Consider the following 15480-nt stretch of genomic DNA (forward strand, 5'->3'; position numbering starts at 1 on the left):
ATATGTATTATATATATGCACGTAACAAGTTAAATTTTCCTTTGTAGCTTTGAAATAATCTACCACGACTTGTTATGATAAAGATGAATTGTTTGGAGCAGGTGTTGGCATGGTGGGTTAAGCCATTAGGCCACTGATGACAATGCCCACTTCCCATATCAGAACACCAATCCAAGTCCCACCTACACTGCGTTCCATCCAGTTTTCTGCTACTGCATCCTTACAGACAGTAGATGATGGCTCAAGTGCTTGGCCTTCTGCCTCTCACTTAAGAGATCTGGAATGAGTTTCAGGCTCCTGGCTGGCTAGTGTGAGCATTTGGGGAATGAATTAGCAAATGGAATCTCTCTTTCAAGTAGACAAAAATAAATATCTAAACAAATATTGAGGGGAAAATGAATTGTCTTTCTCTTTTTTTGTTAAAGATGTATTTATTGATTTACTTTTATTTTCAAGGCAGATTTTCAGAGAAAGAGAGACAAAGAGTGTCACCTTCTGTCTACTGCCTCACTGCCCAAATGTTTGCAATGGCTGGAGCTGAGCTGATCTAAAACCAGGAGCCAGGAGCCAGGAGCTTCTTCTGAGTCTCTCACATGGTTGCAGGGTCCCAAGGACTTGGGTATTCCTTTGCTGTTTTCTCTGCAGCTAAACAGAGAGCTGGATAGGAAGTGGAACAGCTGGACTAGAACCCATGTCTGTATGGGGTGCTGGATCTGCAAAGAGGAGGATTAGCCTGTTGAGCCAACTGTCTTTCTAATTTTTAACGGAATTCCTTTTTCTGCTGTATGCCAGAAATAACCTTTACACTGTAATCCTCAGTGTGTTGATCAAGGAGCAATCGCTGTTTAGGTTTTGCTGTACATTTCATTTAATTTCAGTGCAACATAAACAAATGATCTAATTGTATCCTAAGTATAAAAATACCTCTTTCTTATTGCTTTCACATTTGATTGCTTCCCATAATCGTAATGATGCTGTTTTTTTTTTCCAAATGTGCTCTACTGGAAAAAAAAAATTGTGTTGTTGGATTAATCCAAATAATAATTGTTAGGAGTAATGTTTCTTTTTCTTTGTTTTAACGATTTATTTATTTATTGGAAAGTCAGATATACAGAGAGGAGGAGAGACAGAGAGGAAGATCTTCCGTCCGATGGTTCACTCCCCAAGTGAGTGCAACAGCCAATACTATGCCAATCTGAAGCCAGGATCCAAAAACTTCTTCCAGGTCTCCCACACGGGTTAAGGGTCCCAAAGCTTTAGACTGTTTTCAACTGCTTCCCCAGGCCACAAGCAGGGAGCTGGATGGGAAGTGGAGCTGCCAGGATTAGAACCGGCGCCCATATGGGATCCTGGCGAGTTCAAGGCGAGGACTTTAACCACTAGGCTATGCTGCCGGGCCCAGGAGTAATGTTTTCTCCGTCATTTTGAAAATGTGAGCTGACATTTATGCTGCATTAAAAAAAATGTGTTGAGACTGAAAATGCATATTGGAGCTAGCCTTTGGTGTGGTTTAAATGCCACTTAGGATGCTCACAGCTCGAAACGAAGTACCTCAGCTTGAACTTGGCTGTCCTGATTCCAACGTCCTGTGCATGCACAACTTGAGAGGCGACAGGGGAGCTCCAGTAGCGGGCTCCTGCCACCCGGTTGGAGAGTGGGGCGGAGCCCTAGACCCAGGCACTATCCTGCCCAATCCCATCTTTCATGGGTGCTTTTAGCATGAATCAGCAGATTGCAGCTCTCTGTCTTTCAAGCAAGCACCAATTTAATTAATTAATTAAGAATTTTCAAAATGGAAAACAAAAATTTAACATGATACAGTAGCCCAGGATGCATGTGTCAGGATCTCATAGCGTTGCCAGTTTGTGTCCTGGCTGCTCCACTTCCCTTCCAGCTCCCTGTTTATGGCCTGGGAAGGCAGTAGAAGATGGCCCAAAATGTTGGGACCCTGCACCTGTGTGGGAGACCCAGAAGAAACTTGCTTCGGATTGGTTCAGCTTCAGCCCTTGCAAAGGCAGTGAAGGATAGTCCGAAGCCTTGGGACCCTTCATTTGCATGAGTGACCTGGAAGAAGGTCCTAGTTCCTCGCTTTGGATCAGCTCAGCTTTGGCTGTTGTGGCCATTTGGGGAATAAACCAGCAGATGGAAAATCTTTCTCTCTGTATCTCCTCTTTATGTATCTGCCTTTCCAATAAAAAATGAAGTAAATCCTAAAAAAGAAAAAAAATGATACTGCAGATTTAATTTCATGCTTATACGTACATGTATTTTATTCATTTATTTGAGAGGCAAAACACAGATATACAGAGAGCTCTCAACAAGTGGCCACTTTCCAAATGCCCACAATAGGTGGCCAAAGCCAGGAGCCGGAATGTTACCAGCTCTCCCCCATGGGCAACAGCAACCCTAGTCACTGAGCCATCAGTGCTGTCTCCCAGGGTCTGTACTGGAAGGAAGCTGGAGGCCGAAGCTGGTGCCTGCCCCTAATTTTATGTCTGTTTCATAATAACATATGTTCATGCTGCATAGTCATTTAATCATAAGGATAGTAAACAATTGATGCACAAAACTATATTTATGTTTATTGAAGGCAACCTAGGTATTTTTGAGGTCAATTAGAGGTAAGAGAAACATGAACTTGTTCTAAACATTTAATTTGATATTTGGTGAACTGGAAGTAATCCAGACAATGTTTTAAAATTTTGATTGGAAACATATTCCAGTGTAGATGTTCATTGGACAAGACAATTCTATTTTTTTCATTAAAAAGATTTATTTATTTTTATTGGGAAAAGATTTATAGAAAGAAGAGACAGAGAGGAAGATCTTCCATCCACCGATTCACTCCCCCAAATGGCCGCAACAGGTGGAGCTGAGTCAATCCAAAGCTAGGAGCCAGGAGCTTCTTCCAAGCCTCCCATACAGGACAGGGTGCCAAGGCTTTGGACTATCTTTTGCTGCCTACCTAGGCCACAGATAGGGAGCTGGATGGGAAGTGGAGTAACCAGTACATGAACTGGTGCCCGTAGAGGCATCTGGTGCTTGCAGTTTCTGGGCCCCAGAAATTCTGTTTTCTCAGAGAAATATAATCTCTTTGAAAATTGAACACAACTATGACCCAGATACAAAACTGAACGTAGCAAGGGTGCGGGGTGAGGACTCCACTTGAGAGTGATTAATTCCTCCCTCTCTGCAGAAAAGAAGAGGGAAGGCAAAAGCAGAGACTGAATCCCACTCCTGGAGCTGATGGTGGAGTGTGCCTGACCCATGTAACCCTGAATGCTCCTGCAATTAGCTTCAAGGGAGATCTTTAACATTTGGAGCCAACTGTTTGCATTATGCCCACCACACATCAGGCTTGCATGTGCTGTCCCATTTAATCCTCAGCTTCTCATAAGGCAAAGCATTATGTCAGATTCAAAGATGAAGGCTCTGAAATGTGTCTTGGTGAACTTGGAAGGCTCCTGGCCTGCTCTCCATCCACTCTTTGCTGGAGGAGTATAGGGTGAGGAAAACAGGACTACTGTGTGGGAACAGCCACAGCTCACATCACACCTGTCACAGGTCCGTGTTGATTGTGGCGCTTGTCTGACAGATGGCAGCACATGTGTTGCTTTAACAAAACTGGTATAGGAAGACAACTTTCTGACAGATGGAAGCCAAAACATCAGGAATAAGACCTTTTTCTTACTCCAGCAGAGGCTTTGTTGGGACAATTGGTTGCTTTGGCAACTGTAAAACATCAAACAAAATACTTTTTCCAAAGATTAAGCATGAGAAATGGGCATTTTGAGCAATGATAGAAGTAATTTCAGAATTGAGGATCTGTGCATGCTAGGGGGTGGGATAACAGCATACAAGGTCCACTTCTAGTAGTCAGGGGTACTAATCTGAAGAGTTTGAAAGGATGGCTTTGAACAAAGGAAGGAGAAAAGCAGGTATGTAAAGGAAATGTAATGTAAGGTATACAAAGATGCAGAAGAAAACACCAAATCCTTTGCTATTTCAGTTCCTCCTACTATATTCTCACAACACAGACATCTTGCAACACCAGGTATGTTTCCTTCACACACACACACACACACACACACACACACACACACACACACACACACACACAAACACTATACACAATTAGTCTTGTAGAGGATTCTAGCTGGGTATTCTCCAATTCAGTCCTGACATGATCTGTCTGGAGATTGGGTCAAATCCCACAGCTGAGTACACCACCCCCACCCTGATATTCCTCCCATCGATGCTAGATGCATGCCGGGTTGTTTCACCTGCTTCTGACTTAGTGCTATAAATCCTAGAAACTGAATTATCATAAATCTTTTCCCTAGCATAAAGGATACCATTTCTTGGAAGATTTTAGGAATTGTATACTAGGAAACAAGGAAAATGACCAATCATCGTCATGAAGGGGTATTACCAGAAAATACTCCCAAGAAAGACAGAAAGCACCAATCCAAGTTTTACCTTGACCCCTTCTAGTGCCTGTTCTGAAAGCACTAAAGGCATTACAACCTCATGATTCATCCACATCAGTGCCCAGGAAGCAGATCCCTGTTTCCCGCAAGAGCTGAACTGGCACATGTGTAGGTGGGTTACAAGGCAGAATGAGGAGAGATTCTCACCCAAAGAGTTTCTGTGCAACTGCCTGCTGTTTCACTACCCCACAGGAATCTGTGTTAGCGGGCAGGGGTGTTGCTGCGGTCGTGGTTTGTTGTGGTTGCTGCATAGCTGTCCGTGACTGAACATGCCACTTTTCTGTTGTGTGAGCACAGACTCCCTGGAAGCATCCTGGAGCACTTCCTCATTCATTTCACTGCAGCACACTCAGGACCCAGAAGGAAGACATGGGTCATTTGGATCACCCAGAAACGGATCACCCAGAGATGGGGCTGCCTCCCTGGCTCCAATATAGAAAGAAGAAGGAACTTGGTAGGAACTCTTAGGGAATTTTTCTTTAGGAAATACAGGCAGTTACTTTGATGTATGGATGAGATGACTGAGGCAAGAGGACTGGCCATATATGGTCTTGGGTAAGTGATGAAACCTGCTTGGCTTCTGTGCTCATGTCGCTGAAATTCTGTTTTGTCGGCTGTGAAAAGCAGAAGGAGCTGAAGGAGCCTCTATGCTCATTTCAGAGGATTATCAGACTACTTTCCTTCTCAGTTTAATCCTCAATACTTCTTCTTAAGGGAATTTGTAATCTCTTTCATAACGTACATTTGCCTGTTTGTTAAAAATTTTTCATTTATTGGCTGTTGAGGGCATGTCCGGGCCTTTAATCGTTTGGGATGAAGCTTAGCTGGACTTACCTTCAGACCAGAGATGGTCTCACCAAGAAATCGTTGAACCCACTAGGATAATAAGACACTGGACTTTATGTTTGGTAAATATTTCCAATGAAAGAACCACAACTGAATTTGAACTGTGGTAATGCGGCAAGGTGGAGAAATCCACCATGGGGAGAGGGTTCGGGGAGGGGTGGGGGGAATCCCAGTGCCAATAACACTGTGTCACATAATGCAATACAATTAATAAAAAAAATATATTTTTTCATTTATTTGAGAAGCAGAGAAAGAGAGAAAGAGAGAGAGAGAGGAGAGAGAGAGAGAGAGAACCATTCACTGATTCATTTCCAAAATATGTACATCAGCCAGGTCTGCATGGAGCCAAAACTGGGAACTGGGAACCCAACCCAACCATCTGAGCTACCACAGCTGCTTCCCAGGGTCTAGATGAACTGAAAGACTGAATAAAGAGTAAGGCTGGACAATAAACCCAGGCGTGTATTTAAAGAACAGAATTACAGAGAAAGAGAGAGAGGGAGGGAGAGACAGTTCTTCCATCAGGGAGCTGGCTCAGATTGAATATAGTAGAGATCTGTAATCTGGGGTAGCTACTTAAAGCCAGCCGGTTTGGGTACACGTTCAGCTCATCCTGTCCTGTGCAACCTTGGATAGAGTCCTCTGTTCTATTTCTTCAAGATTTATTTATGTGACGTGTAGAATTACAAAGAGATGGGAGAGACAGAGAGATTTGGAACTTGCACCCGCTGGTTCACTCTCAAAATGTTTGCAACTGCAGGAGCTGGGCCAGGCAGCAGCCAGAAGCTTGTGGAAATCCAACCAAGTCTTCTATTCAGATGCCAGGTCCCCAGGCACTTGGGCCATCTTCTGTTGCCCTCCCAGGAACATTTGCATGGAACTGGGATGAAAACTGGAGCACATTGGATGCTAGGAAGCAGCTTAACCTGCTGTTCCACAATGCTAGTCCTCTGGTTAGCATTCTTAATTTGTTTCAATTCTCTCATCTTAAAAACGAGGACAGTAATAAGTATCCTCGAGTTATTTAATCTGAACATTGAGAACAGTGTGCGGTGTATGATGGGAATGAAGATGCATTTGTGGAGGTGCATGAATAGCATTTGGGGATGTGATGTTCAAAGCTTTCTGAAGGAATACATTTTTTACTCAACTGTGAAGGCTAGGTGTGATTTTAGCAGATGAATGGATACTCTTGGTGGCAGAAATGGCTTGGGTTTGGCAATACAAAAGTTACAGGCAGGGAAAAGGAAAGAACATAGGTGGATAATAGGCAAGGCAGGAAAGGTGGTTAAAAGTGTTTTATGGGATCCTATCATGATGTGACTCATCAAACTAAGAACTGTGGCTATTTTCAGAAGACAAAATGATATTCTGAGGGCTTATAAGCAGGGAAATATCAGGATTTTTAAAATATGGAAGTTTTAATTTGCTTATTTTGTATTATCTTATACATTGTTTTAAATATAAAAACCATGTCAATCCATTTTATTGCATTGTCACTACATTTAACTGTTCAGAACTAGACTCCAGGAGCTGTGGAGAAAAAACAGTGTAAATGGAGCGGGTGTTGGCACCTTGCCATTCGGTGACCTGATGTCAGTGGGCAGTGGATTCAGTTAGACCTGGAAGATGCATGCTGGTAACATTCACAGAAATAATAGGTCAGAGATTTTACGAATTCAGAGTACAGACATCATTTCATTGTCAAATAAGAAGGTGTAACACAAACTATGCTCTGTGGATAATTCAGGTAATTTTTTCTTTTTTTGAAAAGATTTATTTTATATTTATTTTATTTTTATTGGAAAGTCAGATATATAGAGAGGAGGAGAGACAGAGAAGATCTTCCGATGTTTCACTTTCCAAGTGGCCTAAATAACCAGAGTTGAACCCATCTGAAGCCAGGAGTCCGGAGCCAGGTCTCCCACATGGGTGCAGGGTCCCAAGGCTTTGGGCTGTACTCGACTGCTTTCCCAGGCCACAAGCAGGGAGCTGGATGCGAAGTGGGTTGCCAGGATTAGAACCGGCACCCATTGGGAATCCCGGCACGTTCAAGGTGAGGACTTTAGCCACTATTGCGCCAGGCCCAGGGCTCCATCCATTGGTTCACTCCCCAAATGGCTGTAGTGGCCAAGGGCTGGGCCATGCTAAAGTGAGAGGCTTCATCAGGGACACCCACGTGGGTACAGGTGCTCATGGACTTGATCCATCTTCCACGACTTTCCCAGGTGATTAGCAGGGAGCTGAACTACAAGTGGAAGCAGTCACGACTTGAACTGGCATCTATATGGGAAATCTGTGTAGCAGGTAGTAGCTTAACTTGTAGGCCACAGCATGAACTCAGGTTTTTTCCAGAAAAAGAAAACTGATCTTTGGGCTCCAAAGGGTTACTTGAGTGGACTCTTTTGATATACAAATATGAGCAAGAGTGGCACACCCCTGGAAGTATTTTTCCATTCCTGCTGCCCCTGCCTAAGGCCCAGGTATGCAGTGATGATTTCCAGGAAGAAAGTCCTTTATTTCTGTGAGGGAGGCGACAGAAGTCCTCTGGTGGCTCTCTCTCCTGTGGAGCTCTTGCTGATTGACTAGGCACCCCCAAAGCGCAACAGCAGGAAAGGACACCTTAGCATCTGGAGGAGGAAAGAACAGGGAACTTCCTTGAGGAAGGGGCGTGTGCACTGGTGACTCATTTTTTGTTGTTGTTTGCTCTTTTTTTCTTCCTTCAGATTTTTATTTCTTTATTGGAAAGTCAGATATACAGAGAGGAGGCCACCCAGAAAGGAAGGTCTTCTGTCCGTTGATTCACCTCTCAAGCAGCCACAGCGGCCAGAGGTGCACAGATTTGAACCCAGCCTCTTCCAGTTCTCCCACAAGGCTTTGGGCTGTCCTTGATGGCTCTCTCAGACCACAAGCAGGGAGCTGGATGGAAAGAGAGATTGCCGGGATTAGAACTGGCGCCCATATGGGATCCTGGCGTGTGCAAGGTGAGGACTTTAGCCACTAGGCTACCGCGCCAGGCCCATTTTTTTGTTCTTAAATATTTCTTTATTATTTGAAAGTCAGAATTACAAAAAGAGAAATGGCAAAAGAGAGAGGTCTTTTATCACTTGGTTCTCTCCCGAGCTGGCTATAATGGCCAGGGCTATGCTAAGCTGAAGCCAGGAGCTTCATCCAAGTCTCACGGGTGAGTGCAGAGGCCCAAACGCTTAGGTGTTTCTTAAGCCATTAACAGGGAACTGCATTGAAAGTGGAGCAGCTGGGATTTGGACTTGCTCCAATATGGAATGTTGGCATTACTGGCAGAAGCTTTGCTTGCTGTGCTATAACTTTGATCCCAGTAACTCAGATTTAGGAAACTTTTCTGGTAAAAGTTTTTTTTTTTTTTTTTTTTTTTTTAACTGCAATGCTTTGGACAGAGCACCTGCAGCATCGTCAAGTCTGTGCAGGGTCAGTTCTTTCTACTGATGTCTGTATAGGCCTCAGTAAGCCATGGATACAAGGTGGATGAAGTTGGGCCTCCTTTGAGGGTTGGGGAGAGATTTTTGGAAACCTAAGAGAGAAAAGGTCATGAATTTCTGAAAGTCATTGAGTGCTTGCAGATTGAATTTATTGAGGATCTGAACACTTTGCAGAAAATTAATTCTTTTATTTTACAAATATTTATTGACTTCTCTTTATAGGTTAGGCCTTATTCCAGGCTCTGGGGAATCAAACAGTCAACAAAACAGGCAAAATTTGCTTGGGAGGAGGTTAGAGGCAGAAAATAGAGTCTAGCTTATAAGATGGTGGTAAGACACAAGGAGGGTCATAAAGATAGGAAGTTTTGGGGCCGGTATATTGGCACAGTAGGCTAATCCTCCATCTGTGGACCTGGGTACCGGTCCAGTTCTCTGCTAATGGTCTGGGAAACCAGTAGAGGATGATCTACGTCCTTTGGCACCTGCACCCATTTGGGGAGTGAACCAGTGAATGGAAGATATCTCTACTTCTCTGTCTCTCCTTCTTTTTGTAAATCTGCCTTTGGAATAAAAATTCTTTTAAAAAAGACAGTTTGTAGGGAGCATGGACAATGTTTACTGTGAAAGAAGGCAATAATAAATGGGGAGGAATATTTGAGCAGGGATGTGAAAAGGAGGTGAGTGAAAGCTTGGGGAATGTTCCGAGAAGGAGCTGATCTAGTTACTCCAGGGGAGAGGCTGGAGGGGCAGTGGTGCTGGAGTGACATTCAGGGTCTGTGGACACTGTGTGAAGCCACTTTTAGCTTTTACTTCCAAGGATACTGGCAGTCACTGAAAGAGAGAACTTGAAAGAAACAGAACACTGTAAAAGAGGAAAACAAGCAGTTCTCCCCATAGATCTCTCATTCCAAGACAGCTGCTGCTTTCATCATGTTGTGTTTCTTAAAGCTTCAGTTGCTCTATCCCAATCTGGTCCTTGCCCTGCCTTCCACCCCCACCTGCTCCAATCTGTTTTCTCACTCTGCCGAAAGATTCCAGTCTTTATGGCCTTTTTGTATATGGTTTTTGCACATATCTCTTCTCTTGCCTCAACTGTCCTTCCTCTCCTCTTTCATTTTGGGTTCCTTTCTACACAGTCGTTGGCTCTGAACTCTGGTTCATAAATTCACCCTTTGGGCCCTGTGTCGTTGCACTGGGGCCTGGGCGTGAAGGGTATCTGCACTTGGTTAGTGATCTGCAGTCTCCATCCTGGTCCTTCTGTGGTTCTGACCCGGGGCACTGCTTTCTGTCCTGGGTCCTGTCCAGTGATTGTCTTTGAAGTACTTCTACCTTGCCGCCGGGGATCCAGTGGGGCCACACATGGTGACGTGCTCCCTACTTCCTTGGCACTTTCAGCTTAGACATGAGGAGAAGAAGCAGAAAATAAATGTAACGTTGCAACTTAGACAGATAGCACATAGGAAAACTAGTCACGTGGGCATTTGATTTAGGCAAAATAGGAGATTCTCCCAGAAAAGGTTGGGGCTTGGTGAAGTTCTGGAGGGTAAGACGTGAACCTGTTTTCTGTACCCTCCCTACCTTTCCGCTTGGTTAGGTCTAACTCTTCTCTCTCCTCTCACTTGGCACTTCATTCTGTAATGGCTAACTTTCTGGAGAGAATACAGATAAGCAGTTACCTCCCTTTTCACCATTATGTTTTCAGAACTTAGCACAGCACATGCTACGTAGGGTTTAAGTAATCTTTTTGGATAAAAAGATTAAATTCTGGGTTTTTTTCTGTATAATTATTTTTTTCCATATGCAATCTAGTAGCCTGCCTTTTATAAAATGAACTCAGCACTGTCAAGAAACAAAAAAAGAGCTTAAAAAAAAAATCAGGGGCTTTGAAGAATCTGTGTGGATGTTGAGGCTCAGAAAAAATCCTGTTGAGACCTGTGTTTGAGGGAGAAGAGATCAGAGAAATGGAAAGACACGAAGTGACAACAGGTAGAATGTGGAGAAGGGCTTGAACTCCAAGTTCCTGAACAAGCAACATTTACTGTGATCTTATCATATCTCAGCCCCTGTACTAGGCACTTGGTAACTGCATACTTAAAGGAAGGAAACAGTCCTATGCAGGAAGTTACAGCGGACGGAGTACCACTGTACTGTGAAATAGATTTCTCCCTTCCACTTCTCGGCTTTTTGTAGCTGTAGTATTGCTATACATATGAAGAAGAGAAGTCTCTGCCTACAGATGGATGGCCGAGAGAAATGTTTGCAAAAATTCTGAAAATTTTAAGTTCTAAAATGGAATATTTTCCATTGCCCTAGTAACAATTTTCTATTATTACAACTTTCTCCTTGAAATAAGGATTGAATCCTTTTTTTGTTTCTTTTGGCTACCATTTACTAAAAACAAATAAGAATATGTTTACTCGCTGCCCTCTCTCTGAAAGTACTTGCTTTGCTTTTCTTTTATTCTCCCTACCTTGAAAACCTGATATAAATATTTCCAACGGCCTCGGGGCATACTACCTTTATGCTGTTAAAACCATTCTCCAAATGCCTCTTTTCTCTGTGAAAAGCGACAGAGATTCAATGTTTGGCATAACCAAGGTGCCACTCCTTTGGCCTGGCCTTTGCTATTGCAACAGAAAGTGCATGTGTGGGGCTAGATACATATGTGGGAAACTCAATCCCCAGGGGAAGATTACAAAGGAAACAAAGCAAGGCCATAGTCCGTTTAAGAGAAAGGTTTTCGAGCTCCTAAAAGGTTCTATTTTCGTTTGGAACAGAACGAGCCAGAAGAAACCGGTGTTAAAGAAAATGAACTCCGAACAACAGGTGTTGGGAAGGTCAGTGGCTTCCTCGAGGCAAGCAGCGGATTGCAGGTCTGCGCTTTGCTGTGTGCTTTGGTCAGGCCCCCTAGACTTCTCTGAGCCTCTGTCTTGAGCCTGAGTTTGGATGGAGCATTGCTAAGGGTCTTTCATCTCTAATATTCTGTTTCTAAGATTGCATGTGTTGAAATAGGCCGTTTTGTTGATTTCCTAGGCTCCAGGAGGTGGTTACTAGGCTTTCGCGGGGAGGGGGTGCAGTGCAGTGTGGAACTGGCCAACCTGATGGAGAAGTATCAATGCAGAGGTGGGCGAACTTGATGACATGGTTTTGGATGGAGGAGATGCTTGGATTATTTGCAAGGGGGCCCTTGCTCCTTCCTCACGACCGACCTTTTGAGTTACAGATAGGGACTGGGAGGGGGGTGGGTAGGGTAAGGGAGCGGGAAGAGCTCATTTTATCTGGAAATCATATATTTGACTAAGCATTTCTCCTTTCCTAATTTCTGACTCCAAAAACGACGGCGAAGATACAAATCCCAAAGCGGGGGGTGGGGGTGTGACGATGACAGGATCTCAAAAGGCCCGCAAAATTCGGCCTCGGCATTTTCACCCTTTCTTTGTGGGGGCGGGCTGGTTATGTGTGTCTGTGGCCCAGTAGGCCTAGAGCAAGGTTCAGATCAGCAAGAGGACGGGAGCGGACGGATGCTGCTTTTGCTGTAGGGCGGTCCGTGAGCCAGGGAGGGAGCTCGGGGACCTACCGGCACCCGCCGCCAGGCGGGCTCCGCGCAGGGGCGCGGCTGCGGGCGGACCCCGGGGAGGGGCTTCGCCGAGGCGCCGCGGCCGGAGCCGAGCGGGGGCCGCCCGGGCTCGGCGCGCAGCGAGGCCCGGCAGGCGGGCGGTGGCGCTGCGGAGGCGGCGGCGGCCGAGGCCGGCGGGCGCGGAGGAGGGGCCCGAGATCGGGGCGGCCGGCGACAGCTGCCTCCGTGACGACTGCCGGCGGCGCAGCGACCTGAGGAGGCCCAGAGAGCCCCCGCCGTCGCCGCCTCTCCGGCTGTTTTCCTTTTTTTTTTTTCCTGATCTCTCATCAAGAGCGTCAGGAATGGGCCTCAACCGCCGCGGGCCCCGCATCCTGCGCCGCCCGTAGGCCCCAAGGAGCCGGGAGGCCGGCCGGCGGGCCTCTCGCCCTAGCCACGACGTCCCCACCCCAAGTCCCCCGTGAAGGAAGATGAGGGAGACGGGCCCGGCGTTTAGCAGGCAGAGCAGCAGCAGCAGCAGAAGCAGCAGCAGCGGTCGGGGGAGGGTGTCTCGCCGTTTCCTCTCAGCCGCCAGGACAAGATGGCAGCGGCCGCGGAGAGGGGCTGAGCCCGGGCTGGGTGGTGCCGCCTGCTGAAGCGCCTGGCTCCCTGTCCCCGGCACGGCCCCGCACCCCACCCCGGACATGCTCAGGGCTGCGGCCGCCCGAAGAGGGGAGAGCGCGGGCCTCTAGGAAGGTAAGGGAATCAGGAGAGGGGCGCCCCCCAGCCCCGGGAGTGGTGATGGTGGTCGGTGTGAAGGGCGGGAGTGGCCAGCCGCACCCCCTTCAGCCGGACTCCCGCCAGGCCCGAACCCCTCGCAGCGAGCGCCCCGCGATCGCCGCGCGTCCCGCGTCCCAGCCCTGTGCCCGGCACCCTCGCGCTCCCCGTTTCCGCACCCCCCACGGCCCTCGCTGGAGGTTGGGGGAACACGGGCCGGGCGGCTCCCTTGAGGCCGGCGTCACTCCAGCCCCGCGGGGCCGCCGGACGCGGGGGTCACGCGTGGTTCCTGCGCACAGTGGCGCAGCCTCCGGGAAGCGGCCTGGGCCCTGCCTGGCTCGGCGGCCCGAGCCCCTCGGCTTGCCAAGGTTGCGCAACGGCTCTTCCCAGCAACCGAAGTTTTGTTTAGTCCCACAGCGGGGGGCCTCTCTTTCCCCCCCACCCCCCGGCTCGTCGCGCGCGGCCCTATAGGCCGTCACTCGGGAGACCTGGCCTTTCATTTGGGCCAAGGAACAAACCCAAACAACGCGTACGCACGCCAACTTTGGGCGCCCCAGCCCATGGCGTCGTCTGGGACTCTGGGGCCCGATCGGCAGCGTCGCGAAGCGGCCGGGTCGGAGGGTGTCAACCCCGGGGCCGTGCGTGCGTGGGACTGTCGGGGAGGGGAAATGTGAGCCGCGGCTCCGCGTCCCCAGGGCGGCGGGAGGAAGGCGTGGCGGCCGCGCGGCGAGGCTGTTGCCGGCTTCTCTCGTTACGGTGGCGGCCGCCCGCCTGCCTTTGGACGCACCGGGAGAAGTCGCGCGGAAGGCTTGGGCAGGAGAATGTCTGTTTTCCTGTCCGGGGGGAGATGGCTGTTTTAAAATGGTAGGTGGTTCTGGGGGAAGTCTGGTTTCCCGGCCTTGGCACTGCTGGGGGGGAGTTGCGCTACGGGGTGTGTGCGTAAATTACCTTGGACCTGTTACGGCGTAGTCATAACACGCTCGGTCCTTGAACCGTGTTTTTCACGGCCTCTTGCTGCCGGGTTATTTTCCACCTGTCGGTTCGCCGCTCCGGATGATAAGGAACTAATGTTAGCAACAGCAGAGGGTTTCTCTGATGATCCAGTGGACCTGGAAAGCTCTGGGTTGTTCCCTTGTCAACTTTGTTTTGTTGGCCCCTGTGGTCCAGGGCTGGGAAAGTTGGTTGGTGAACCGTCCTGCGCTAGTGCTAATGTGCGCACCTCCTAGCTGCTGGAGGGTTGGCTGGTTTTTCTGTCCCCTCTCCCCTGGCTTTCAGATACTTGCTCTACAAGTTGTAGTTTCTGAAGAGGGAGTTGTTGTATACACACCATTTCAGTTAATTTTAAAATCTTCATCATGATACTTTGACTTTTTTTTTTAAAGTTTCTCTTTGATCAAACTATTGATAGGATCAGTTTGTTTTGTTTCCCAACTGAAATATTTTAATCCTGCTTTCTCAGTGTTTGAGAAGCTGGGCAAGTCTCACCATATGTTTGATAAGTCTAGATTCTGCTTATGTTTGCAAGTGCAGTGCTAATTTTGTACAATGAGCAATGATAAGGTTTAGATAGGTCATGATTAAGCTTAGTATTTTAATGAACAATGCGACTGACCTTTCTTAAAAAGCTTTCTTGATTTTATGGATTATTTTATGCCTTCTTGACGCTTACTACTAATGGAAATTTAACCAGTTAAATAATGTTCTTGCATATCAATGAGATATTTCATGGGACAGTAGTGTAGAAAATGCTTACATGTGACATGAAGTATAGACGATTTGAAATTTTCTTGTTTTAAGACTTTTATGTTTCAATGGAGACATATTGAAATTAGCGACTTTTTTTTGACATTTCAAGGTATGGGAAAAGTTTTAAAATTATTTTTCACTGCTATAGGGAATATGTTTACAAAGAAGAAATCATTTGTGAAGAACCTGATTTTTTTTTAAACTGTATTTTAAAAAGGTAAGATGAGCTTGAAATCTAGAACACAGCTGGCCATTAAATGTTTCAAATTTATATTTGGATGTTGCTGACTAAAGTAGCTAAACATACATATTAGGCAAGCAGATCATTAACGTGGTGAGCCAGTTTTGGTTTATTGTCATAATACTTTTTCCTTTGAGCCAGTCATTATCTTGTTTATAAACCAGTCGTTGGCTTCTGGGCACGGGGTTTTAGAGTCACATTAAAGTAGATGGCTTCTATGAGAGAATTCTTGTAAACATGCTTGAAAAGAAGCTGTAGATAATTTAATTTTCTGGATGTTCTGTCATAGGATGCCATAAAAGAAGGTGTGAATTACAGAGATAGGTCAGTATGGCCATGGCAAAGGTATTTGTTGAATGCAAAGCATGA

General features: G+C 46.6%; 1 protein-coding gene across 3 annotated transcripts in view; it reads left to right on the forward strand.

Annotated features, from left to right (window-relative positions):
* Positions 1 to 12580: 12580 nt before the first annotated feature.
* Positions 12581 to 15480, forward strand: part of HIPK3 (homeodomain interacting protein kinase 3) — an 88189-nt gene continuing 85289 nt past the window's right edge. For 2 of the 3 annotated variants that reach the window (XM_040980062.1, XM_040980064.1), the window contains exon 1: positions 12581 to 13103. The gene's annotated coding sequence lies outside the window, so the exon portion shown is untranslated. Of the gene's footprint in view, positions 13104 to 13580; positions 13989 to 15480 lie in introns of those variants that run through there. The other variant, XM_040980063.1, reaches the window with a different exon arrangement.

The sequence above is a fragment of the Ochotona curzoniae genome, unplaced genomic scaffold, assembly GCF_017591425.1.
Source record: "Ochotona curzoniae isolate NIBS_2020 unplaced genomic scaffold, NIBS_Ocur_1.0 contig_3432, whole genome shotgun sequence".
Taxonomy (NCBI): domain Eukaryota; kingdom Metazoa; phylum Chordata; class Mammalia; order Lagomorpha; family Ochotonidae; genus Ochotona; species Ochotona curzoniae.